The sequence below is a fragment of the Papio anubis genome, chromosome 6 (genome assembly GCF_008728515.1).
Source record: "Papio anubis isolate 15944 chromosome 6, Panubis1.0, whole genome shotgun sequence".
Lineage (NCBI taxonomy): Eukaryota > Metazoa > Chordata > Mammalia > Primates > Cercopithecidae > Papio > Papio anubis.
In genome coordinates this window covers 8348945-8358336 of record NC_044981.1, presented here as the reverse complement: position 1 = coordinate 8358336, position 9392 = coordinate 8348945, and positions in this window count along the sequence as shown.

The window sequence follows — 9392 nt, the reverse complement described above, 5'->3', positions numbered from 1 at the left end:
CTACCGATCCCACAGAAATACAAACTACCATCAGAGAATACTATAAACACCTCTATGCAAATATACTACAAAATTTAGAAGAAATGGATAAAGTCCTGGACACATACACCCTCCCAAGACTAAACCAGGAAGAAATTGAATCTCTGAATAGACCAATAACAGGCTCTGAAATTGAGGCAATAATTAATAGCCTATCAACCAAAAAAATTCCAGGACCAGATGGATTCACACCCGAATTCTACCAGAGGTACAAAGAGAAGCTGGTACCATCCCTTCTGAAACTATTCCAATCAATAGAAAAAGAGGGAATCCTCCCTAACTCATTTTATGAGGCCAGCATCATCCTGATACCAAAGCCTGGCAGAGATATGACAAAAAAAAGAGAATTTTGGACTAATATCCCTGATGAACATCAAAGCGAAAATCCTCAGTAAAACACTGGCAAACCAAATTCAGCAGCACATCAAAAAGTTTATCCACCAAGATCAAGTTAGATTCATCCCTGGGATGCAAGACTGGTTCAACATACGCAAATCAATAAACGTAATCCATCACATAAACAGAACCAGAGACAAAAACCATATGATTATCTCAATAGATGCAGAAAAGGCCTTTGACAAAATTCAGCAGCCCTTCATGCTAAAAACTCTCAATAAACTAGGTATTGATGGAACGTATCTCAAAATAATAAGAGCTATTTATGACAAACCCACAGCCAATATCATACTGAATGGGCAAAAACTAGAAGTATTCCCTTTGAAAACTGGCACAAGACCGGGATGCCCTCTCTCACCACTCCTATTCAACATAGTGTTGGAAGTTCTGGCCAAGCCAATCAGACAAGAGAAAGAAATAAAGGGTATTCAATTAGGAAAAGAGGAAGTCAAATTGTCCCTGTTTGCAGATGACATGATTGTACATTTAGAAAACCCAATCGTCTCAGCCCAAAATCTCCTTAAGCTGATAAGCAACTTCACCAAAGTCTCAGGATACAAAATCAATGGCAAAAATCACAAGCATTCTTATACACCAATAACAGACTAACAGAGAGCCAAATCATGAGTGAACTCCTATTCACAAATACTTAGGAATCCAACAAGGGATATGAAGGACCTCTTCAAGGAGAACTACAAATCACTGCTCAATGAAATAAAAGAGGACACAAACAAATGGAAGAACATTCCATGCTCATGGATAGGAAGAATCAATATCATGAAAATGGCCATACTGCCCAAGGTAATTTATAGATTCAATGCCATCCCCATCAAGCTACCAATGACTTTCTTCACAGAATTGGAAAAAACTACTTTAAAGTTCACATGGAACCAAAAAAAGAGCCCGCATTGCCAAGACAATCCCATTCAAAAAGAACAAAGCTGGTGGCATCATGCTATCTGACTTCAAACTATACTACAAGGCTACCACAACCAAAACAGCATGGTATTGGTACCAAAACAGAGATACAGACCAATGGAACAGAACAGAGGCCTCAGAAATAACACCACACATCTACAACCATCTGATCTTTGACAAACCTCACAAAAACAAGCAATGGGGAAAGGATTCCCTATTTAATAAGTGGTGCTGGGAAAACTGGCTAGCCATATGTAGAAAGCTGAAACTGGATCCCTTCCTTACACCTCACGCAAAAATTAATTCAAGATACATTAAAGACTTAAATGTTAGACATAAAAACCATAAAAATTCTAGAAGAAAATCTAGGCAATATCGTTCAGGACATAGGCATGTGCATGGGCTTCATGACTAAAACACCAAAAGCAATGGCAACAAAAGCCAAAATAGACAAATGGGATCTAATTAAACTAAAGAGCTTCTGCACAGCAAAAGAAACTACCACATCAGAGTGAACAGGCAACCTACAGAATGGGAGAAATTTTTTGCAATCTACCCATCTGACAAAGGGCTAATATCCAGAACCTACAACGAACTCAAACAACTTTACAAGAAAAAAATAAAACAACTCCATCAAAAAGTGGGCAAAGGATATGAACAGACACTTTTCAAAAGAAGACATTTATGTAGCCAACAGACACTTGAAAAAATGCTCATCATCACTCGCCATCGCCATCAGAGAAATGCAAATCAAAACCACAATGAGATACCATCTCACACCAGTTAGAATGGCTATCATTAACAAGTCAGGAAACAACAGGTGCTGGAGAAGATGTGGAGAAACAGGAACACTTTTACCCTGTTGGTGGGAGTATAAATTAGTTCAACCATTGTGGAAGACAGTGTGGTGATTCCTCAAGGATCTAGAACTAGAAATACCATTTGATCCAGCCATCCCATTACTGGGTATATACCCAAAGGATTATAAATCACGCTACTATAAAGACATATGCACACATATGTTTACTGCATCACTATTCACAATAGCAAAGACTTGAAACCAATCCAAATGTCCATCAATGATAGACTGGATTAAGAAAATGTGGCACATATACACCATGGAATACTATGCAGCCATAATAAAGGATGAGTTCATGTCCTTTGTAGGGACACGGATGAAGCTGGAAACTATCATTCTCAGCAAACTATTGCAAGGACAGAAAACTAAACACCACATGTTCTCCCTCATAGGTGGGAATTGAACAATGAGAACACTTGGACACAGGGAGGGGAACATCACACACTGGGGCCTGTCGTGGAGTGGGGGGATGGGGGAGGGATAGCATTAGGAGAAATACCTAATGTAAATGACGAGTTAATGGGTGCAGCAAACCAACATGGCACATGTATACTTATGTAACAAACCTGCGTATTGTGCACATGTACCCTAGAACTTAAAGTATAATTAAAAAAAAAAAAGGAGATTATCCTGGATTATCTGAGTGAGCCCAGTATAATCACAAGGATCTTTAAAATGTATAAGAGGAGGTGAAAAAGTCAGTACACACTGAAGCCATGTGAGAAAGACTCAAACGGCTTTGCTGGCTTTGAAAATGGAAGGGGACAACAAGCCAAGGAATGGGGACAGCCTCTAGAAGATGGAGAAAGCAAGAATATGAACTCTCCCCTAGAGCCCTTAGAAAGTGATATAGGAGTTAAGGTATCACTTAGGCAGATAGTAAGGGTATGGGAGTCCTCGGTAAGGCTTTTCTTTTTAATGAAAAGCAGCCCCAAATCATTTTCTAACAAAGAACAGCCTGTAAAGTTGAGCCATAGACAGAATAGACAAGCAAGCTGAGAGCTTCCATGGGTGAATGCCATCAGGAACTAGGGACTAGTGACATGTTCAAGATGGCGGCTCCATCTACCCTTCTCTGCCAGCCTTGTGTACAGTAAGGAGCAGACAAGATGGCACTGGCCAAGGGGAGAGTTCATTTGCATAATAAGATTAGGGTGGGGCAACCAGCCTTCCCCTTGTGCTATGTAAACATCATACCTGATTGAACCAATCTGTGAGCCCTACATAAATCAGACACCACCTCCTCAAGCCAGACTATAAAATCTGGCACAGCTGGACTATAAAATCTGGCACATTCACTGCCAGTTCATCCTTTGTGCTCGGAAGAACCCTCTCTATAGATAGAGAGCTGTTTTTCATTCTCTTTTCTTCTGCCTACTAAGCCTCCACCCCTAAACTCTTTGTGAGTGTCTGTGTCCTAAATTTTCCTGGTGTGAGACTACAGTCCCCGGGTATATATCCCAGACAACTTAGCTGCTTCAAGAGGAATGCAGCACTGTTGACCATTTGATTGTATCCCAGTGAGGCTCATTATGTTTGTATGTAATATATGGATGTATGTATTTAGTACAGATGGGGTCTCTCTATGTTACTCAGGCTGGTCTCAAACTCTTGTCCTCAAGCTATCCTCCCACCTCAGCCTCCCAAAGCTCTAGGATTATAGGCATGAGCCACTGTACCCAGCTAAGACCCACTTTGAAATTCTGTCCTATAGAATTGTAAAATAAAAAAACTGTGCTGTTTTCAAGCCACTAAGCTTGTGGTAATTTGTTATAGCAGCAATAGAAAGCTAATACAGTTACTTATATGCACAAGATGGACCAAAGTGTACTAATACAGGTTAAACATCCCTAATATTTTCAGAAATCTGAAATCTGAATTGCTCCAAAATCCAAAACTTTCGAGCACTGACATAATATCACAAGTGGGAAATTCCACACATAAGTACTTAACACAAACTTTGTTTCATGTACAAAGTTATTAAAAATATTGTTTAAAATTACCTTCAGGCTATGTGTACAAGGTATTTATAAGGCATAAATGAATTTTGCATTTAGACTTGGGCCCAAGCCTCAAGATATCTTATTATGTATATGTAAATATTTCAAAATTTAAAAAAAAATCTAAAATCTGTGAAACACTTCTGGTCTCACACATTTCATATACGGGATACTCAAACTCTAGAACGGATGGGAAAAAAGAAATAGTGATAACAAATAATGAGACTTTTATTGACAGGAAAAGAAAGGAGGAAGGAAAATATTGCCTTGTGAAAGAAACCAAGTTCACACTTAGGATGACTACAGGGTTATATCACTGCATCCAATGTCTAACAAGCAGTCTGAAAAATGAGAATAAAGCATAGGTGAGTAGTTAACTACACAGATATAAACTTGGGAACAAGTCTGTAATCTTAAATTAAATTGATTTCCTAAAGAGGAGTTTATACAAAAGATCAGGAAAACAGACTGAAACATGAACATTTTGAGGACAGGACAAGGAACAGTGAGGTAGGAGAGCCAGTCAGTGCAGTAGTACAGAAGTCAAGAAAGAACGAAGTTGCAAAATGCAGCTGGTTCTCAAAAGTTCTAATTGCAGCCATAAAGAACAGGCCTAATAAATGTTTATTTAGGTTGAACAATTAGTGTCATAAACCCTTCAAGCCTTCACAGTAGAGGAGTGGAGGAAGTTAAACGCTTATCTTATGTAAAAACAGGCCTTAGCAGTTCCCACCCACTCGCTCCTATGCTCCTACGTCCCTGCGTCCCTGCGAGCCATCTTTATTTTTACTCCACACCCACCTGGCCACAGAATTTAGCCTTCTTTAAATTCATCTGAAATGATGCACCTATGCAGGGGAATTAACAAACAATGCAGATTTACTGAAGCTTTTTAAGAATATGAAGTGTTGGAATTATAAATCACAGCCTCCATAAAACAACTTAAAGACTCCAGTTAGATACAGAACCTATAGTCTCCCAAAAGCTCCCTTCTCAGCCATACCACACTGGTGATTCTCTTTATTCTCTCTCTCTTTTCTTCTTTCTTTCCTTTTTTTTTTTTTTTTGAGACAGGGTCTCACTCTGTCACCCAGGCTGGAGTGCAGTGGTGTGATCTGGGATCACTGCAACCGCCACCTCCCAAGCTCGAAGGATCCTCCCACCTCAGTCTCCTGAGTAGCTGGGACTACGGGCATGCACCACCATACTCAGCTAATTTTTGTTTTGTTTGTTTGTTTGTTTTCTAGAGGCAGGGTTTTGCCATGTTACCCAGACTGGTCTTGAACTCCTGGACTCAAGAGATCTGCCTGCCTTGACCTTCCAAAGTGCTGGGATTACAGGCAATGTGAGCCAGTGCGCTCAGCCTGGATTTTCTCTAGCACTTTAAACTCCATCATGGTGAACAAGAATTAAAGTGCTTTAAAATTCCATTGTCCCGAGTGGTAGATAGTAGTCATATGTGCTATGAGCACTTGAAATGTGGCTGGACCAAACCAAAATGTGCTGGAAGTGTGAAATACACACTGGATTTCCAAGATTTTGTATAAAAAAAGGATGTTAAGGTATCTCATTAACAACTTTTTATATTGATTGCATGTTGAAATGATAATATTTTGGTTAGACTGAGTTAAATAAATATATTATTAAAATTAATTTCACCTTTTGTTTTGTTTTGTGAGACAGAGACTCAGTCTGTTGCCCAGGTTGTCTCAGCTCACTGCAACCTCTGCCTTGCTGGTTCAAGCCATTCTCCTGCCTCAGCCTCCTGAGCAGCTGGGATTACAGATACCCGCCACCACACCCTGCTAATTTTTTTTATTTTTAGTAGAGATGAGGTTTCACCATGTTGGCCAGGCTGGTCTTGAACTCCTGACCTCAAGTGATCCACCTGCCTTGGCCTTCCAAAGTGCTGGGATTAGAGGCATAAGCCACCATACCTGGCCTCATTTCACTTTTTTAATGTAGCTAGCAGAAAATTTAAAGTAGCCTCCAAGGCTTATATTATATTCCTATTAGACAGCACTGTTCTGGAAGTAAAAAGGACTTCATGTTAATAAGACTAACCCTCCATGGAAGGCAGTTTAAGAATAATCTTCTAAGAAGCTAATCAAATTGCTTCTTACAAAAAGAAAACAAAACACAGAAACTTTGACCCAAAAGGGATTTAAAAGCCAGGTGTTAAACGAGCAAAATATTTCTCCATCTCATTACGTATGCTACCTCTTTATGAAGAATTTTGCCCCATGCCAATTATCAGTACTGGGAAAGAAGAGGAGTCAGGGCTGGTGTCCAGGTGGCCCAGTTCTGTGAACCTCTATCCATTTAGGAGACAGCAGAGAAAAGCTGATAGCCCTGGAAGTCAAGCAACCTACAGGGGAACTGAATCTATAACCATAGCCTCATTAGCATAGCCTATAGCTCCCATTGCATCCTGTAGTTAATTCCCTTATCATTAACACAAATCACACTGTAATTACTTGTGTAATTAATTATCTCCACCACACAAGGCTGTGAGCTTTGTGAGGGCAGGGATCCATGTGTCTTGTCATCCACATATCCACAATACACAGCAGCATGCAGAATAAGTGCTCAGTAAGTATTTGTTAAATGGATATTTAATGAAAATCAAATAAACTAGTTTTTCTGCTCAGTGCATCTGGAACCATATATCTATCAATGAATTTCCTAGCTTGAAAATGCTATATAACCTATTCCTTATGGAAGAGCTAGAAAAGTGACAACTGATGACTATATATAAATGGATGATTCCAATGATAGTAGATGATATTAATAAGAATATTAATAGCTAACTTTTACTAAGTGTTTGTCAAATAATAGGTGTTGTACTAACCATGTAACCATCTTTAAACGTCTTTCACTTACTCATCACCACAATTTACCACGTAGATACTACCGTCATTCCCATTTCACAGATGGGGAGATTGAGACTTAGAGAATTTAAGCAATTTGCACAAAGACACTCTAAGAGTAAGGGGTGGTGCAAGGATTTAAATTTAATCTGACACTAGAACCTGAGGCTTAACTGTGCAAGATGATTCTTCACAGACACATGACTAAGTAACACCAATTGACATGAACGACATTGTTGATCACTCCTTCCTCCTTTAAACAGTGTCTTCAGCTGGCTTTTAGAAGACTATACATTCCTGGACCCATCCTATGTCAATAGCTGCTTCTTCTAAGTCTCTACTGTTGGTTTCTCTTTCTCTCTTCCACAAATCACAGGACTTGATTACCTAGGACATCCTAAAATACATAAAAAACACGTCCCAAAAATTGCCCCTGGGAAATGGAAGGCAGGCATTTATCCGCAGCTGCCCATTCCCCATTGGTGGATCATTGCCTGGGGGTGTTAACTCCACCAAACTTTCCAAGGGCTAGGGGTGTGTGTGTGTGTGTGTGTGTGTGTGTGTGTGTATCATGAGTGATGGCATCTCAACCCTATCTGAGCACTGTTCCTGAACAGGAGACTTGCTGATGTTCACAAAACAATGTCACTGTTCTATCAGGCCAATTGCCTCCAGTTGACACAATATACGGTAGGAGCAGTGGAATCCCATGGTCATGTGTCATTGTCACACTTCTTTTACCATAAAGTGTATCCTTCAATTGGAGGCAATACTTCAGAAAATCATGTGTTTGGGCTGGGTGTGGTGGCTCACGCCTGTAATTGCACCATTTTAGGAGGCTGAGGTGGGCAGATCACTTGAGGTCAGGAGTTCACAACCGGCCTGGCCACCATGGTGAAACTGTGTCTCTACCAAAAATACAAAAAAATTAGCCAGGTGTGGTGGCGGGCGCTTGTAATTCCAGCTACTCGGGAGGCTGAGGCAGGAGAATGGCTTGAACCTGGGAGGCAGAGGTTGCAGTGAACTAAGATTGCACCACTGCACTCCAGCCTGGGCAACAGAGTGAGCCTCTGTGTCAAGAAAGGAAGGAAGGAAGGAAGGGAGGGAGGGAAGGAGGGAGGAAGGGAAGGAGGGAGGGGAAGAGAGAGAGAGAGAAAGAAAGAGAGAGAGAAAAGAGAAAAGAAAGAGGGAGCGAGAGAGGGAGGGAGGGAGGAAGAAAGAAAGACAGTCAGTCAATCATGTGTTTGTAACTCTATTAGATAATGGCATTGGCAGAAGCACCGTGAACAAGACCAGTCATATCAAGAGAAGTGTCAGTTCCGTAAGTACAAACCACGACTCTCTCCAGGAAGGAAGGACTTTTGTGTAATCAGTCGAGCAACTGTATGCTCTCCTTATGGAATTTACCATCAATCTTTGCTGCTGATGGGCTAGACATCCAAAGAGGCAGTAGTCATATCAGCTTTAGTAACAAAGAGCCTTAATTGTTAGGTCATGCACATGTCCTCCCCTTAATATTATTAAGAAAGTCCTTGTTGTCTTCTGACTGCAAAGAAACCCACTTCCAGAGTTCTGAGGAGCTGCATTCTAGACTTTCTTCTTACATCAAATTTCTTAGCTTGGTTTCCCTCAAAACGTGAGACAACTACTTATGTGGGGACAGGTAATTTGGGATGTGATCCTAGTGAGAAACAATGAGAGAATGGAAGGGAGAATATAGACACAATACAAGAATGCGTTATTGAAGTTGCTGTTGTGAGAAACCGGAATTCAATTTCACTAGGACTTTTTGAAAAACACACAGAATGGCCTACAAAACTATCTTGCTCAAGCGTAAGAAGCAGGAGAATTTATCCATCAGCGACTGTCACCCCTTGGTTGAAGGGCCCCGGATGTGTTGACTTACCAGCACTTCAAAGCTGTGCAGGGCAGGAGCTGAGAGAGCTACTGCTGGAATCTGTGAAGTCCGAAGAACCTCAGGGAAGAAAGCAAAGAGGCCTGGTAAATGTGGGAGAGGAGAAGCTGTCAGGGAGAAGAATGTGGAAGATTGCATGAAACTGCCCCTCCACAACCAAGTCAGAAATGAGAGGTGATGCTCAGAAGATGTGAGTCACGACACCAAAGGTTTCTGACACGACAGGATTATTAATTTCTTAAAAATTTAAAACCAATTCCTAGGGCCAGGCACGGTGGCTCACACCTATAATCCCAGCACTTTGGGAGGCCGACCGGGTGGATCACTTGAGGTCAGGAGTTTGAGACCAGCCTGGCCAATATGGTGAAACCCCATCTCTACTAAAAATACAAAAA